General features: G+C 37.0%; 1 protein-coding gene across 1 annotated transcript in view; it reads right to left on the bottom strand.

Annotated features, from left to right (window-relative positions):
* The window catches only part of LOC106054511 (uncharacterized), a 91216-nt gene extending 83197 nt beyond the window's left edge, over positions 1-8019 (bottom strand). Inside the window, exon 1 of the mRNA XM_056044397.1 lies at positions 7757-8019. The gene's annotated coding sequence lies outside the window, so the exon portion shown is untranslated. The remainder of the gene's footprint in view (positions 1-7756) is intronic.
* Positions 8020-19386: the final 11367 nt, after the last annotated feature.

The raw sequence follows: 19386 nt of genomic DNA, 5'->3' as shown, positions 1-19386 counted from the left end.
ATGACTAACTATTCGTAGTTTAGATAGCTTAGATTAATTAACATAGTTTGTATATTTGCTGGTGAATTATTACAATGTAATCTTCAAAGCCTACTGTCCTATACCAAAACAAATAAAATGGTCATAATACAGCTTCCCTAAGTCTTGCGCACACTCTATTATGATCTCCAGCTCGAGGTCAACGAATTCGCGTAAGCTGCCGCTTCTTTGGATTTAACTCTAAACCTCGGAAAAAAACGGAAGTCATGTTCCAGAAGTGACACGATAAAATCTACTCAACCCCAATGACCCCAGTGAATAGACACCCCCTTAACGTGGTAGACAACTTCACAAACCTGGGAAGCATAATTTTAAAGGACGCATTGCTTTAAAAGGGAGGTTGATAAGCGTTTGATCAGGGCCAGTAGTGCTAGGACGCCTCCAAGGGAAGGTGTGGCGAAATAAATCATTTACCGAAATCTGTGTCTACCAAGCAGTGGTTCTCTCAGTCCCTCTATGTGGATCTGAGACATGGGTACTTTGCAGAAAGCAACAATGACTTCTTGAGCGCTTTAATTCAAGATGTTTGCACACCATCATGAGCATACGGTGGCAAGACTGCACTACAAACAGCGAGTGCCGGCATGAACCACCCAGCTCTAATGGGTACCTGACATTAGTCGTGGAAAAGAAAAGGCGGTTGATCGTTGTGCTGGCCACATGACACTCTCGTTAACTGTGGGAAACAGAAAACAGATGACCGTTACATCATCTGCCCTATAGATCGCAAGGCCTGAAAGGGGAACTTTTTATTTTTTACAACTGGATTCGAACTCGGGCCGCCCATCATACAACTAAGCAGACAAGCACCTCTCAGACCTGTGTCAATCTCGTACCATATCAATGGGGGATGAAGCGAAGGACTTGTCCTCATAAACCAACCAACCTACCAATCAACCAACAAACCAACCCACCCACCAACCAACCAACCAACCCACCAACCAACCAACCCACCAACCAACCAACCAACCCACCCACCAACCCACCAACCAACCCACCAACCAACCAACCTACCAACCAACCTATCAACCAACCAACCAACCTATCAACTAACCCAACAACCAACCCACCCACCCACCAACCAACCAACCAACCAACCCACCAACCAACCAACCAACCCACCAACCAACCAACCTATCAATCAACCAACCTATCAATCAACCAACAAACCAACCCACCCACCAACCAACCAACCAACCCACCAACCAACCAACCAACCCAACAACCAACCAACCTATCAACCAACCCAACAACCAACCCACCAACCAACCTACCAACCTACCAACCAACCCACCCACCAACCAACCAACCAACCAACCAACCAACCCACAAACCAACCTACCAACCAACCCATCAACCAACCAACCAACCCACCAATCAACCCACCAACCAACCCACCAACCCACCAACCTACTCAATTGAGCAATGGCTGTACATTGTCTCATCGATGTGTACTGCATGATGGGAGTTTGAAGACATGTTTTTTTGTATGGGAACAGGTCGATCTAATATCGCGCCGTACGAGCTCAAGTGCGCTACCATCCACTTCAGACACGCTTACAAGATGTAAGCATGTACATTGTATGTCTAGTATAGATATGAATACAATTAAAGACGACTCTCTGGAGATTAGGCTGATAACTATAAATAGTATATCTATCTTTGGTGTTTTTGGTGTACTGAGCAAAGGATGTCTTGGTAAGTGTTGTTACCGATAGTTCATGTGAGGATCAAACTGTTGGTAGACAACTAAACCGTTATAGGCGCAATATATCTTAGCTAATAAAACTTCAGCTTGAATAACTTCCTTTTGTGGATAAACTAAATAACACTTTATTTATAATATAGATAAAAATCAAGTTAATATGAAATCAAATAAATGTACTAGACTTTAGTAACAATATTCTTTAACAAAATCTAACTCACTACAATAACACAACCTTTCGGTCTCACGGTCTGGAGTCGTCTCCCCTAACTAAGGTTACCTCATAACGCCCTCACATTTCTACATATTTCTTTTTTTTTTTGTGGCTCTCGATAGCGGAAAGGCCGCTATAAGTTTTGCGTGGTCTGTCCGTCCGTCCGTCTGTTACGTTTAGAACACATACAAAAGGAAAGAGATTGAAGCTCCGATTGCATGATATGTCTTGCTTACAAAGTTCTGTTTCAACGGCTACTATATCTGAAAGCGAACAGTTTAAATTTTTTTCCCCATAAAAATACACACTATAAAAAAAAAATTTAACTATTACATGTGTCGGATGTTCCTAGCCCAAACCTCCCGCAGGACGACCGGGGGGGGGGGGGGATGTGGCAGCGGGCAGGTTATGAAACCGGGACATTCGATACGGACGAACGACGGACCAGCGCGCTTACGACTGATACGAGGCAGCCATACGGTTTAGTCAATTTGGAAAAAAAAAAAAATCTTGTCTCGTACGACGCGGCATTAGATCGACCTGTTAGCATACAAAAAAACAAGCAAAATATTAAAATATCATATTTAAAAAAACAAAGTTTTACTAAAGAAAAGAAACTCCGCACTTACAACTATATCTATCCATTATGTAAAAATTATTTCCCCTTATTCGATATCAAACAAAATAATTAATTACCAATAATTAATTGATTAATTGGTTGTTGTTTTTTTTAAATTGATTCATGTCTTGTTTGGTACAATAAATAATTGTGTAAAGTTTCAACTTGATCCGAAAACGGGCGAGGTGGAAATAAACTGTACAATGTAAGAGGACCAAACCCTACATATTGAATCATATCTGCAAATACTGAAGAATTAATTCCACTTGTTGGTTTCAAACAAAATAATTAATTTCCAGTAATTAATTGACTTATTGGATAGTTTTTTTTTTTTATTGATTCATGTTTTGTCTATGCCAATGAATAATTGAGCGAAGTTTGAATTTGATCCGAGAATGGGAAGAGAGAGATATAACGTGTGGAAGATGTTGTACCAGACATAGAGAGTTAATAAAATTCTGTTCAATCTGTCAGACTGCCATCATACAAAACTGTAGTATGGACATCTCTGACTTATAACACGACTCTACAACACCTGGTTAATACACAATATCTGTTACATTGACCAAGTACTTTCTAAAAGTATTTTTGTTTAAATAAAATAAATTAAGATTGCTATGACATTATACTCTTCGTATATCTCTCTTCACTATCTATCTTTTCTCTCTCTCTCTCTCGCTCTTTATTATCTATCTTCTCTCTCTCTCTTTATGTCTTTCTCGCTCTCTCACTCTTTATTATCTATCTTTTCTCTCTCTCTCACTCTTTAATATCTATCTTTTCTCTCTCTCTCTTTGTTATCTATCTTTTCTCTCTCTCTCTCTCTCGCTCTTTATTATCTATCTTCTCTCTCTCTCTCTTTCTCTCTTTCTCGCTCTTCATTATCTATCTTCTCTCTCTCTCTCTCTCTCTCTTTCTCTCTTTCTCGCTCTTCATTATCTATCTTCTCTCTCTCTCTTTCTCTCGCTCTTAATTATATATCTTCTCTCTCTCTCTTTCTCTCTCTCTCTCGCTCTTCATTATCTATCTTTTCTCTCTCTCTTTCTCTCTCTCTCGCTCTTCATTATCTATCTTTTCTCTCTTTCTCTCTCTCTCTCTTTCTCTCGCTCTTAATTATATATCTTCTCACTCTCTCTTTCTCTCTCTCTCGCTCTTCATTATCTATCTTTTCTCTCTCTTTCTCTCTTTCTCGCTCTTCATTATCTATCTTCTCTCTCTCTCTCTTTCTCTCTTTCTCTCGCTCTTAATTATATATCTTCTCACTCTCTTTTTCTCTCTTTCTCGCTGTTTCTCATTCTCTCTCTCTCTCTTTCTCTCTCTTTCGCTCTCTCTCTCTCGCTGTCTATCTCAATCTTTATTATCTATCTTTTCTCTCTCTCTCTCTTCATCTATCTTTTCTCTCTTTCTCTTTTTTTCCTTCTCTTTCTCCATAATTTCATCCTTGATATTTTCTTTCTTTCTCTTTTTCTCCTTCTCTTTCTCCATAATTTCATCCTTGATATTTTCTTTCTTTCTCTGTCGTCATCCTCCTCCTTTGCTTAGGGACATGAGAACTTACAACTAAAAGTAGTAACGCCTCTTGTGGCTTCACAAATCTGCTAACATCGATTGAAACAAATGTTCACTATATGCGCATATAACATCATCTTTAAATATCCTTAAAGAAGGGCTCTAGTAAATAAAACAATTAAAATGATTAAAACGAGTTCTCTAACAACTTAATCACAGATCTATAATTATTGTCCAAGCCATTAAGATAATGGAGGGGTTTTAATTGGATCATCCCAAGCTTTTATTTTTTTTTTTTAGTATTTCCGCACTTCCTGTTTGATGTATATGTATTCTAAAGATTAGACAAAGATTTGTTTTCATGTAAAGGAATGACGGCATACCTTAAAAGAAGGCGGCCGTTGCAGTCTGCGCAGGTTAATAAATGAAGCGATCAGTACAACTTATATAGGTAGTTACAAAAGCAATCGTATTTCACGACCTAGTTTTGAAAACGAGGCTAATTCGAACAAATAACATTAACAGATGTCCCGTGCTTTCAAAGTACAAATAATAAGTCTAGAGATCGTTGTAATATATTTAATGAGTCTTTTCTAAATAATAATAATAATAATAATAATAATAATAGACGGCAGGGTGGTGTGATTTGCGCTTCGGGATGTTGGGACGATGATCCCGAGTTGAGCCTACCAGCTTCAATCCCTTGGCGTCCTAACGCAGGTTTGGACTAGAGTGAGATTATCTTCATGTCTGATGGTAGGTCCTAAGCTAATAAACAAAATGAAAGTAGCGGATTTCAATAGTAGCGGAGTTAAAGATTAGGGGAGTTTAAGATTAGCGGATTTTAAGTGTACCGGAGTTTAATAGTGGCGGCGTTTAAGAGTACCGGAGTTTAAGAGTAGCAGAGTTTAAGAGTAGCGGAATTCAAGAGTAGTGGAGTTAAAGAAAATTGGAATTCAAGAGTAGCGAAGTTTAAGAGTAGAGGAATTTGTGAGTAGCATAGTTAAGAGTAGCAGAGTTCAAGAGTAGAGAAGTTTAAGAGTAGCGGAGTTTAAGAGTAATGGAGTTTAAGAGTAATGGAGTTCGAGAGTAGCGGAGTTTAAGAGTAGCGGAGTTTAAGAGTAGCGGAGTTTAAGAGTAATGGAGTTCGAGAGTAGTGGAGTTTAAGAGTTGCGGAGTTTAAGAGTAGTGGAGTTTAAGAGTAGTGGAGTTTTTTTTAGAGCAGCGGAGTTTAAGAGTAGTAGGGTTTAAGAGTAGTGGAGATCGAGAGTAGTGGAGTTTAAGAGTTGCAGGTGTCCAGCTTTCACCATTTAGTGCCAGCCCACTACCTAGGGTCAGTGTAAGAGACATTGTATAGGAAATGTAAACATCTTTCCTTAGCTATGGAAACACAACATCGACATGATTTGAGACTCGGAAATTCCAACCCAGTGTAACTGACGTGTGGTCGGCGGAAAGAAACCAAATCAGTCAACTGATAAATTGTGTCAGCGATAGCTCTGGACTGTCGGATCTGTGTTATCTTTCTGAATATTGAAGGGTGTAGCTTCCTTTGTGCTAAACCTGACTGCAGATGTATTCAATCTTTAAGTAATGAACTACAGTGAAGGCGTATTAGAACTGAATAGAAACATCAAAAGACAGTACGCCCAGTACCAGTAGTTTCCCTTCGTGACTTGTTGGAATTGTTTCCCTTAGATTGTGTTCGATTTTAAAATGTAGCATTAAAATATAATCTTATTTTCTTATGTGATAAATTGCAGACCTTTTTCAGAATGGGAGTATATAAAAGACTATCGCGCATTCACGTGTTAGCCTAGTCGTGCTTGTTAATCAGAGATTCTGTTAAGCCATTGGTTTTCCTGGCTGATTCAGGCAGCTCGTTTCATGCTCAAATGGCACAGTAAAAATTAAAGACTTCTTGTTAAAGCTTCGGTCGAAATTTTTCCTTCTAACCTCCCTTACCAGCATAAGACACAGTTTGGCCTAACATTGCGATTTTCGTAATAGGGTCCTAAATGCCTAAGGAAGAGCCTAATCGCTGCTCATAATTGCATTAAAGGCAAAACTGAGATTAAAATGTGACTTAGTTATCTTACGCTTTATTTTCTAATAATGAAAATGTCTTCGATTACTTAGATACATATCAGGGGTTTTTTTTTTCTTATTATTTTCCTTGTGCATGATACGTTGGCTCCGAATTAAAACTTTTTGATTTAGGCAGTACACCTCCCAGAAACGGAAAGATAATCTGCATTCCAACAGAAAATATATTTTAACCCTTAAAATGCTTTGTGATAGTTTCTTTATTGTAATTCCATTTTGTACGCACTCATTTTAAAACAGCTCAGCACTTTAAGGGTTAAATGCAGTTTTGATGTTGTTATGCCTTCACTAAATTCTCAATTCTTAATTCTAAATTTACTGACTGCAACAAATCCAATCCATGTTACTATTATTGGTTTAATAGGAAATGAAATGGTAATCAGATGTTTGTGTTCCGTTTAAGGAAATATCTTCTCGTGTATTAACCCATAGGTAGCTCATTTAGAAATGTAGAAATGTATATCAAATATGAATGTGTAGCACACAGACCTATATATATATATTTTATCTAGACAGGAAAACGGAAACCAATTCTTATCCGCGATTGATCAACTCACTAACCTATATATAGATATTGTTGTGTATTAATCACAGAACTATATATTCACACAAATTCATGAAATAAAGCCATTTCCTGTTAGTTTCTATTAAGATATCGCTCCGAAAATCCTAGATCGAAATAATTCACGTCTATTTATTTTAGTCATCGTATGTATCTACTTTTAAATAGATTGATTGCCTAGATCTTTTAGATTATGTATCTCAACATTGCAAAATAATAATTATAAGACGAGAGTGCTCTTTTTTTCGATGTTCATTTAAAATATCTAGATCTAAACATTAAATTATATGTTACATAGGTTAGGGTTGAAAAAAAAAACAACTTTACTTCTTATAACTACTTTACAAAAACAACGCCTTGTTTCAACTTTAAAAAAAAAATTCAAATTTTTTGTAATGTTAAAAGAACCCCGTGTCCAGTCTAGATATAATATATATAAAGTTCTGTGGTGTAGCATTTTCGCTCTTCTGTGTAGAAATCAGAATGTTTTTAGTTGCAAATAATGAAATATTACAAATTTTACGTATATCTCCAACCTCAATAACAATACAAACCATTTTTTCACAGTAGATGAGATTTATAAATTGCACACATTCTGGAAGCAACATCAACATAGAATAATAAGTGTCTTAAAAGTAGGCCTACAGTTTGATGACATGAAAGAAAAGTCACTGTGTAAGGGAGATAGCTCCCGATAATATCATCATCCCCTTTACATAAGGTAAGCGAAATTGCATCAGACCAGTATTAACTATTAAGGCTATTACAAAGTAGGCTAATTGTAAGGGGAAAAGTTTTTTTTAATTTATGTAGGAAATATATAGTATATTTAAAAAATGACACATTGAGACAATGTATTCATTATTTCCTAAAATAGTTTTTGCTTCAAATGATAATGAAATCACTTCAATATTTCATAAACACAAAATAATTTGAAAATGGAATATTATATAGGTCAGTATTGCGATTATTCTATTTTCATCACTTAATGACAAATCTTACCTATTCAATGTTCAGCTTATAACTTTCGGTTTTCTCCTATATTTTGAATGCACAATTTTTCTCTGTATTCTGCGATAGTTTTTTTTCGTTTAATATTATCTACGTCTTGACTGAGAAAGTGTATCAAATAAGTTCCCTAAATGTTGTCGTTCTTTGTTTGTTTTTTTCTTTTTATAGCTTTATAACCAAACCAAAAATAAAACTGAAACTGGTGTGACTCTGGTACTAGTAAACGCGTTCAATGCACCGCCTCGCGATTGGAACCTGGGTGTTTATACGACCTCCCCTCGCTACGTTACCTCCCCACGTCTTTCGTCATCAGGGGGGAGGGGAGGGAGGGGTGGATTGCTTGCAGGGATGGGCACGGAGTTAACCTCCCACGCCCCACCACCTCTCTCTTTCTCTCTCTCTCTGTCTCTTTACTGCTGATACCCAGCACCCCATCTTTCCCTAAGCATGGAACCACTGATGGTGGATGTCCACCCCCACGGTTCTGTCTCCTCCCTCCCTCCCCCCTCCATTGCTTCCACCCTCCCCACCCCCGCCTCCACTTTGTCTCCTGCGATGACTTTCTGTACCTTCATGACGCAAGCTTGCACGCACGTTGAGTTTTTCTTACTTAGTAAAATTAGTCGTAGATTTGGTCCACCAGCGCCACTGTCTTTTGATCAAATGTCAACACCATAATGCTCTCTCTCTCTCTCTCTCTCTAGCTCACTCTCTGTGTAACATTATATCAAAATAGAAATCAGACGTATACAATTTTAAATGTCTATTCGAACAATAGTTTTTGAATGTTTACAGTACATTAGTGGAATATTAGTCAGCTGTTTCAGAAAAACATTCATAGAAAAGCTAAAAATATTCTAGAAATAAAAAATCACCCTTTGGGTCAGGATTTAGTGAATTTACCATCACAAAAGAGTCACAAGACACCGATAGCAAAGACAAACAGACACAAAAACTCTTTTGTTCCCCTGGTAATGGAATCAGTAAATGTAATTAAACTATCTAATATACACATTTCACTTGTAAATCAAAAGTGGGTGTTTTGAGAATGTATTTTTTAGTATTCTATAGTTATGTTGTTTTTTTTTGTGTAACGCACAAATTGTGGGACAAATTTCCTATGGATAATAAAGATTATTATTATTCTTATTATTATTGACATTTGCTGAAGGAGTTTAAAAAGAAACTGAAATAAATTTCGAATAAAATAAAAAGAGATTGTTTTTCTCAGATTCTCAATTTTGTTTGCATGTTTTTCTTGTTTCGAATGTTCCTTCGGAATTGAAAAAATTCTGCAACGTATTCCCCTATTCCCGTAGGACGATAGTCTGGAGAGCATACTACACCATATAAAGACAATGGAAAAGGTCCTTTATTAAAGGGAAACTCCGATAGTTTTGACAATTTTTGATACAATATGTGTTTTGATTTACAGATAATGAATATATTATTCTTTTTTTTTTTATTTGCAATAATAACTTACTTATTGATGTTTTTCCGACGTAATTTTCCTGCGCATCCAAAACAGTCTGACTTTCACCGGGTTTCTATGTAACGTCACAAAGACGTTTTAATCTATTGACTTATTGTATAACAGGAGACCATACAGCAAAGTTTACATTCTCGTTAAAGAATCTTTGTCTATGCAGTTAGATCTAGAATCTTGTAAGCAAAGAAAAAATGTGTATTAAAAGTAGATTTACATGCTTGACCACTCGCCTGACCACTCAACACACAACAAACACTATCGCTTGGTTGTCTTGTCATGACCGAATACACGTAGTCTCGACTAGCCTTACACTGACCAGTTTGTTCGAATCAGTCAGACACACGATCTATTTGCTTCTTGGGAAAAGGAGAGGCTTAGATGAAAATGTTACTTTTTTTTCTCGAGTTGGTTATCCTAATGTTTTTAGATCTACCTATACATGTCATGTATTTATAACTGTATCATAGCTCTGGAATAGGCCGTCACTAAGCCCAATAGCCTGTAAGAATGAAGCGATACGATTGGTTAAATCTAGTTTCCTTTTCAGTATTGTTGATGGAAGTGACGTATGCCTAACCTAAAAACAAAATCTCAAAGAACCCCGTTTTTTTGGGAGATGTCAAGAATTTACTGTCTAATTTATTAAATATAAATGTTTCTAAGCATTTAAATAAAAAATGGTAAAATGTTTACTATTACAACTTTTGACGCAGAATTCAAATATGTCAATAACACAAATTTGAAAAACCATCGGAGTTTCCCTCTAACAAAATATCCTGAATTCATTTGTAATATATTATGCAAAAATACATAACTATATAAGAATATAGATATAAGCATATATATATTTTAGAGTTCTTTAGATAACAAGAGGCGGACCATTCTGCCGCAGAGAGCTACCTCTGTTATTGTTATGTTAATTATCTTTCGAGAACTGATAATCAATGTGAATTCAGCAGACGACCAAAACATAGAAATAAAATTACAATATTTGTGGTTGTCTATAACGAAAACGGAAATTAAAAAATGATTGCTAAAGTAGAGAAAAAATATGTGTAGATCTTATTAAAAACTGGAAATAATAAGCTTGAATGAAAAACTAAACTTTAACAGAAATTGTCTTCTTATCTTATACAATACAGACGTTACCTCAAAAAAAGATGATGATTACGTCTTACTCGTCATGCATCTAGTCATGCATGTTAACCAATGACTTTAATACTGCCAAGTCATTGTTTTTCCTGGCTGTCTCAGGCAACCCATTCCATTAGCAGGTTGAAACTAAAAAAAAAAAAAAACTTAAAGTGAATCAAGTTTGTAACGAAAATTAGTCTACTGACAATAGGGGCCTATCTATACTATTATATTTAATCACCGCGTCTAGGAGTATACTCGGTAATTTATACCTATAAGTATATTTGTTTTATTGTGTGAGTCATTTTGGCATGTCAGTGAGCTCATGAACTTGGGTGTGCTTAGATGTGTGTGTGTGTGTTTTGTGTGCGTGTGTTTGTGTGTTTGTTTGTGTGTTAGTGCTGATTCTCTAATAATCTCATATTGTCTTATCTTCCAGTTCTATTTTAGTCGTGTCACTGACCAAAATAACTCGTCACCTTTTGCTGTTGATTGTTAGAATTGCTGATTGATTTTCGGGGTCTATTTCTTACTAACTCTGCAGAAAGCGTAGCTGTTATGTTGAGAAGTTATAGCGGGGGTTTGGCCTTTTTGCCATTCCTTTATTTGTAATATTTTCTAATATGTTGCGGCAGCGCCTTCATATCAGCCTTATTCATTCTCTAGTTGTAGTTTTTTTTTTAAAGGACCTTAACTACAGTTCTTGATCATTCCTAAAAGGGGGACAGCTCAGATAATATTGTTTGGGAGCCAGCGCCTTGCATCACGCGTGAGCATATTACATCATCCCGCGCGGCATGTGAGATTTATGATGCACGTGCGCCCACGAGCGGAAGCAAATGGAATGGCGGGAAATGCGGGAAGAGGAGGAACTTCTGCTGCAGATATTACATATTTATCTCGCGAGATATCGACAAGATTAGCCCGGTAACAAATTCGAAGACAAATTTGACGGGAAAGATGTGGCTTTAGAGGGGTCTTTAGAGGCAGTGCCGTTTTTAGGCAAAGGCAAACTAGGCAACCTCCTACGACCCTCAACTACCTATGGGGTCCCACCTGAGTTTTTTTTTTTCACCGTAGGTAGTCTACAGTTCGCAGGTTCATGAAGATCTACTTGAAAAATACGAAGTTTCGTACCAAATGGATAGTTCCGGTAAATGTGTCAGTGGCGTAGCTAGGTTGGAGAAGGGAGGTCCAAATTTGAAAATTCCCGCAGGCCCCAATCAAGTTGGGGCCTCCAGTTGAGTGTTTGAAATTTGCTTATACATTGAATATTACGTCAGTATCTCATGTCATGATGTCAAATGTCGAAATGCAGGGGCCCCACCAGAGGTCAAGCCCCCCTCCGGGACCCCAAATCCCGAGCTACGCCACTGAAATGTGTAAGTAGAAACATGAAATGGTTACGGCGGAGTTGTAGGAGGGATCCAAGTGGTATTCAAATCAGTAGATCATTCTGAGTAGTACGCGTTTATGCTAGAAATAAATAATGCTAAAAAGACGATGGTGTCTTCATGTACATTTATGCATATAAACCAGGGGTTCTCAACTGGTGGATCGCGACCCCCTTGGGGGTCGATTGACGATTTGCCAGGGGTCGCCTAAGACCATCGAAATATGGATTGTTTTTGTCTATTCTTCTATTGCTGTATGTGTGTGTGTTGGGGGGGGGGGTCGCTGCAGAGTGGGGGATCGTAAAAAGGGGTCGTCGAGCATAAAAGGTTGAGAACCGCTGATATAAACAAATAGAGATAGAACATGAAAACGAACTAAGCTTATTCACGCACTCTCCTTTTGAGGGACCCTCCCAAGAGCCCAATAACGGACATGTAATCTAGTCGAAATTCTTGACGGGCAGATAGTGTCTACTTTTGTAGACCTATAATGAACCATATGGCGGTAGTGATTCTGGCACCGATCGCGTCTGGAAATCATTGCCATTTACTGCATGCAACATCGTATTAATCTAATATCGCAATTAGAAAGGTAACTTTTTTTTTCAGTTTAAAAAAAAATCAGCTCCTCCATTATGAAGCTGGTCATAGTCTATATTCTCTCGTTCTATTTGTTTCGTGTAAGGCTTCAATGTAACAAGGAGTCTTTCCATGAGTTAGCACAATCAAGATCTTCTCTTACAGTGAAGCTCAATTCTACAGAAGACAATGCGCAAAATGTACATGAACGTCTAATTATTTCTTCAGCGCTTTACTAGATAGAAAGAAACATTTGAGTCGAGTTCGGGAAAACCCGCTGAAATCGTGTTTAAAAAAAAAAAGCAAAATTTAATTTTAAGATGGTTATAGTTTAAAAATTATAATGGTCGAACCAAATTTTTCACTGAGTGGCCAATCGGATAGTAGTTTTATTCCCAAAGATACACTTAAACTGTCAAATTTGTGGCAAAATCTTTAGAGCCGTTTAAAAAACACCGTCCAGTATCCAGGCTCCAGTCGCTGCCTACTTAGAAGAATGTACAAGCTAACAGTAAGAATCGTAAAAACACCAATCCCTGTGTTATGGAGCGTGTTCGTATCGGTTTAATAGATTCTGATGTAACTAGATTGAAGACCTTTATGTTATAAATAATTTCTCGACATCGCTACATAAAAATACGATGAAGTTTAATTCTGGATTAAATGTGAATAAAAAAATTGTGTTCATTTTCGGTTAAAAAGAAATATGATCAAATTTTATTAAAGTTCAGTATTAATATAGAAAAGGGAAATAAATATTACAATTGATTTACGTGGCTTTAAATGTGCAGTTCTTTCCCTTATATATATATATATATTTTTTTTTTTTTTTTTTTCTAAAATTAATTTTTACATTTTGCTCGTAAGCTAATTAAAGTTGATAATGTCTTCGTTTGTATGTCCCGTTGCATGACATTTATAACAACTCGTTAATGAAATCAATAACGAGATATAAACACTGTGGAAAAAAACAATTATTTTGTTCAGGTTTTTTTGTATGATTTGCATTGAAAGCGATGAACTAACTTGAAATCCACTACATCTCTAAAAAAAAAAAAAAAAAACACAAAATAAAACAAACATAATTATAACATATCAACTTTCCCAAAGTCTCTAGGCTATGAAATTATATACTAAATGGAATTAAATGGATCTTTTTTTTTTTTTTTCTGCGTTGGTTGTCTGCTTCCTGTTTCACTATCGCTTGTTTTTTTTTTTTTTTTTAAATTACTTTTATATTAAACAGAGTCAAGCAGTGGGTTAAAAAGACGCAACACATTGCCGAAGCAATAGACACCAACTGGTCTTTATGAGTCTAAATCACAATTACTCTCTGGTTATTCTTTTTCGTTTTAATAAACTTTGGCAAACGTCTCCGAGGCTCTGTCCTGGCTTCAAGGGATACTCTTTAGGGTTCTGTCTTACTTCCTTCTAATAATTTTCCCAAAACTTTTTTTTTTTCTGATTCAACTGCTGCTTCCAACTCAGTTCCAAGACTTTAACAGTTGGTTCCACTCAGGTCTCTCCAAGTGTTTTTTTTTCAACAAATGCTTCCAATCAGATCACCAAGTTTTTTTGTTTTTTTTTAATTTTTAATTGGTGCTTCCACTAAGATCTTTCCCAAACTCTTTCTTCAGCTGATGCTGACACTCAGATCTCTCTAGGACAGGGGTTCTCAACCTGTGGGTCGCGATCCCCTTGGGGGGTCGATTGACTATTTGCCAGGGGGGTCGCTTAAGACCATCGAAAATATTGATTGCTATTGTCTACTCTTCTGTTGCTGTATGTGTGTGTCGGGAGGGGGGTCGCGGCAGAGTGGGGGATTGTAAAAAGGGGTCGCTGAGCTTAAAAGGTTGAGAACCGCTGCTCTAGGATCTAATGAGCTTGGACAAAATATTACAAGAACTAAAGTCCTAGAGAAGCCTGAGAGAAGCCTGCGGTCGCAGTGGGCCCCGCGCTTTCTTATGTCCCGCGCTAATTCTAGGTGTAATTATTAAATTGCAGAATATATACGAAAAAGTCATGGAAATCTCCTGAATTTATTAAAATCTCCTGAAAACTCATAAAATCTGCTGAAAAATAGTAAAAAATGTCATTTGTGGGTGTCATTCATTGCGGAAAACGCCAATCCTACGCGCGATAAAAGAAAAAAGGCATTGTCAGCTTTCATGTAAGAAAATGTAATAATCGGGCGAATTTTCACTTTACTCGGAAGTTACAATTCTTTATTTACTTTTATAATCACTGGCATATAGACATGCCATAGGTTGCAAGGTTCGTAAATTAAAGTTAATTTGATCGAAATTTTGTTCATAGTAAAGAATAAATAAAATTCAAAGTTGAATTTTTTTCTAATACAAAATCTTAATTTTCCCTTATTATCCTTATTCCCACCCCGCGCAATCAGTTTCGCAATCATTGTTTCTAAAACTTCAACCAGTGGCGCTCCCTTAACGAAAAAGAAGTATGCTCGCGCCCTTTTATGGGATAGGGGGACCGAACTGTTTCCTGCGTTTCAGAAATTCATTCTCCTTGCGTCTACAATGTTATTTTTTTTCTTCAATATAGTACGAAGAGGGCAAGGCTAAATTAAAAAGGGGGGTGGGATGGGATAATACGCATGACAAATTAAATCTATTAAAGAAAGAGGAAACGCTTACCAATATTAGTACCCTAGGGACATTCGAGGTACATATGGTGCACATACGTCGGCCGGGGGGGGGGGCGTTGATTGATTTGTTTGTTGTCATCGACAATGAATAGACCTAATTGTGCAAAGTTTTAACTTGATTCAAGATTGGGAAGTAAAAACAACAAAAAAAAAACGTTTAAAAGTTTTGGACCAGACAGACAGACGGACAGACAGACGGACGCGATGAGTTGATACAAGCAATGTAAAAAAAAAAAAAAGAAGAAAACCACTCCTTCGTGTTTGGAGAATGGGCGCCCAGTTGAAACAAAAATATCAACCCAACTCCACTCCTTTTAACCCCCCAAAATAAAACAATTACCCAGCTGTTGTTTCTTATAGCGTGTGACGCCATTTTTCTGTATTTTCTCATTGATTCCAACGTGGACGCAACCAATCAAATGTCGCAAGACAAATCACACTAATTCCTTTTCATTTCCGCCTCTTCCAGTCGCAGCCACTGGCGGGATGGGAAATGTCTCCTTTGTGAATTTAACAAGGACCTTTGGTCCAATGAGTTCAGTCGGGTTCGGGATACCCGCTGCTTCCTATCTGGAGTAAACGAGTGGGTAATCTCCCTTAGTGATAATCTCTCCCTTCCTTTTCGGATTATCACCCTTGGACTGTACACCTACATGTAGTGTCGAGTTTTCTGGAAGGAGACAGGGGTGGGTGGAGCTCTAATAATTTTAGACCAGGACTGGCAAGTAAATAAAGTTAGCTAAAAATTTACTGTTATTAAGTTACATACGTGTATTAGAAAATGCCGGGTACTTGAATTTAAGCTAGTACTTTAAAAAAAAAAATACAGATCTTGGGTAAAATACTCATCAAATAAAGTACTGTAAATGTGTAGTTTCATGTGCTACTTTCAGGTCTTTTATTTTTATAGCCTCTATCGGGTTTGATCCCTACTACCCGTATTTTTGTGCAGAATTTTTTTTCTCTAGACACACTTAAAATTATAGCATAATAATGTCAGTTTAATTTAAAAAGAGAACTGAAAAATGCAAAGATATATAAGGAAAAAAGCGACTTCCGGCCCAATACTTTTTAATAAAAGAAAGATTTTTTTTTACCACGGCCCTATCCCCTTTCCCCCCCCCCCCCCCCCATCCCCATTCCGAAAAATTCCTGGTTAAGGTCGTTAAACACGTGTACAAATCTACTCCAAGTATATAGAGTTCTAATAGAGAGGCCTTTAGGCACAGGCTTGTAGACGGCTCGCAAAAATGAGCTTTTATTTATCTCTTTAATCATGATGACAAGACATTCGGGAATACCCGCTGATGTATACGTGTTTAAGATCTAGAATGTCTTGAACTCCAGACCAAATTTAATTTTAAAGATTTTTTTTTTTTTTTTTTTTTTTTTTTTTTTGTAAATCCTGACGGTCAAACCAGAGTTTTCCCTGTTTGATAAATTAGCTAGGAATTATTTTATCCCAAAATATACATAAACTGTCAACTTTTTAGGAAAGAAACGTCTGAACCCTTTTTGAGATCCGAGTTCAGGTTGCAGGTTCTGCCCACTATTTTCCGATAAAGAATTTGCGAGCTGAAAAGAGGAATTGTAATTTTTAAAAAATAAATAAATAAAAAAGTGGGGGGAATTGTTAAAAATATGAAATTATAATCGTTACCTCCCTTTCTTGTTCAAGGAAATAATAATCACATTGAATATTTTGTTTGTTTGTTTGTTTGCATGTCTATTTTAAAAAAATGTTTTGCTTGGAAGTCGTGTGAGATTAATCAGCATTAGTTAACGAATATAAGATTGTATGACATAGCTTCGAGTAAGTGATACGGGGGCTATTCTATTTAAAAACATCACAATTCAGTTTCAATAAATCTCGCGCTCGTGTATCTTCACTGTTATCATATTGCTCAACATTGATACTACACTACAATATGGATGCTGGTGAAAAAGGTTTATATTGTCTAGAGAAACATCTGCTGGAGTTAACAAAGCTGTAGGATATTGTAGTTAACTCTTTCTCTCCTAACTGACGATACCAGCGTTGATTCCACCAGAATGTGGTAAATAATTACGGAGAGAAAGAGTTAAATCCAATGCAAGCACTCAACGAAAGAAAGAAGGTAATAATAGAGGATGTATGTATTTACAGCTATAACCAAATTGTTAGACATGGACTTCAGCTATCAAGTGTTATATACTAGATTAGAGAGTATGTTAGTTTTGTTAGACAAATATATTGTGTACTGTTTTAGTGACGGTAAAAGTAGTGACGTAGTAAGACAGACTTAATGACGTAGTAGATTAGACGAACAAGAAGAGCAACATGGCGATAGTATAGAAGTAGTTTGTTTTGGATGTTGGTTAGAAAAAACGAAGTTTATGAAGACTAGACGGACTTCCCAGCGATAAATAAAGGTGTCTTGTTTATAACAGTGAAAGTTGTTATTGAGTATATTTCTAACTTGTAATGTTCTGTGGCTAATGTGGAGTAATAATTGAGATAGAAGTGAAGTCAGTTAAAAATATTAGCCCACAACACAAGTCACAGGGAGTATTGGCTTAAGTTCTACAAGTCGTACTTAACACTAGAACAGACCAACCGACATACTTCCCAGTGTCTCTCCTAGGTCCTCCAATCAGTTCACTGGTAGCACGCAGGACGCCACAGACAGTTCAGACTCCCATAACCTGCAGATCTCTACAGACAACATGTCTCCGCCTTATTTTAATAGTTCCACTTCAACTAGTTTTGAATTTGCTCCCTTTTGTTGATCTGTTCATTAGTTTACACAGCAACAGGTTAAAATATATTTTATTCTCGTTTACTTCCCTTTTCGTAAGCCTTTTGTGACTAGCTTCTTAATACGTGGACATGTTTTTTTTAGATATAATTTCTAGCAATCTTTTTATTCCCTTATACATTACAAACTTTTCTTTAAAAAAAAATCACATCCTACATGTAGGGTATCTAGATAAACAAAATCTAATAAAATACTCAGAAAGACACAAAGATAAAGGCAGATTCCTCGCTCTATATGCTAGGACAAATCTGTACAAATACTCCTTCTTCCCTAGTGCTATTAGAGCATGGAATGGGTTGCCTGAGCTAGCCAGGAAAACCAGTGACTTGGCAGAATTTAAGTCATCTGTTTGAAGTAACGTCTGTATTATATAAGATAGATAAGATAAGACTACTTGTAAGACTTAATTTTGTGTTCAATAACTGTGCTGTAGTGTTCAGAACCTTGAAATGCGAATAGGCACTAAGTTTAATGTGTCGTTTTATCACAGCGCTATTATAACCAGCTCTTCAAATCAATCTGAATGGCGTCTTCATTAGTGATGTTGACCACCTCACGTACTTGGGCAATACAATGCGTCTCTGTCGAAAGAAATAGAGACAGCCTCCAGGTTAAGGCCAACATTAGATAAGATAAGCTAATTTTTTTGGTCCAAACAAATAGAAATTCAGTTTCACTACAATTGTCCACCTCACCATGACAACTACTATAACATGACAATAAAGATGCAAATTCGAACAACTTTCACTCACACACACTTACAAACATACACTCAACCAGTGGCGTAGCATTCATTGCGCGAAGGGGCACAATGAACCCGGGCCCACGACCATTAGGGGCCAGAGCCTGTGGCGTAGCAACAGTGGTGCGAAAGGGTTCAATACGCTTGGACCCATGGCTCATGACTAGTTGGGGCCCACATGAGAGCTTGGGATGATACCAAAGTGAACACAAAATGAAACACCTCTAAGTCGTTTAATTGTATTAAGTAAGAACTTGTACAAACATTGACTTTGAAGACTTCATTACTTGTTGTCCTGACTGAATCAAACGATATGACATTGTTACTTATAAAAATGCCCCACTACTTGCACTGAGTGTCTTTTGGGCAAATGTACCGACACTTTCAGATTACTCAATTGTTTTGTCACACACTACCACAAATTCCTTTTATTGGTGAAAGGGGGCCCCACCAAGAAATTCTTGAACCCGGGCCCACGGGTACCTTGCTACGCCGCTGCACACAACCAGCGCTTAATGAATTAGGCTTCAGTGTAGGCATACTTCTCCTTGCCCACAGATGATCTTGTAACACTGACAGTGAGATAAAGACGTTTTTAAAATCTGTCAGATTTAGCCACAATGGAGAAGAGACGACCACTTTGTCCAGATTTGATTCACCAGTGGTTGAATGGTTACAGATTGTCTTAATTTATATGCTAATTTTGGTTGTGCATGTTAATTATAAAGATATTTTGTTTACCATGTTTTGAATGTTTCTTCCGAATTGAAAATCATTTACCTCCTAGCGCCAAAGCCCACCGCGAGATTTGTTT

This window comes from Biomphalaria glabrata, chromosome 10, assembly GCF_947242115.1.
Source record: "Biomphalaria glabrata chromosome 10, xgBioGlab47.1, whole genome shotgun sequence".
Taxonomy (NCBI): domain Eukaryota; kingdom Metazoa; phylum Mollusca; class Gastropoda; family Planorbidae; genus Biomphalaria; species Biomphalaria glabrata.
Note: the sequence above shows the minus strand (reverse complement) of the source record. Positions and strands in the feature narration are given on the sequence as shown.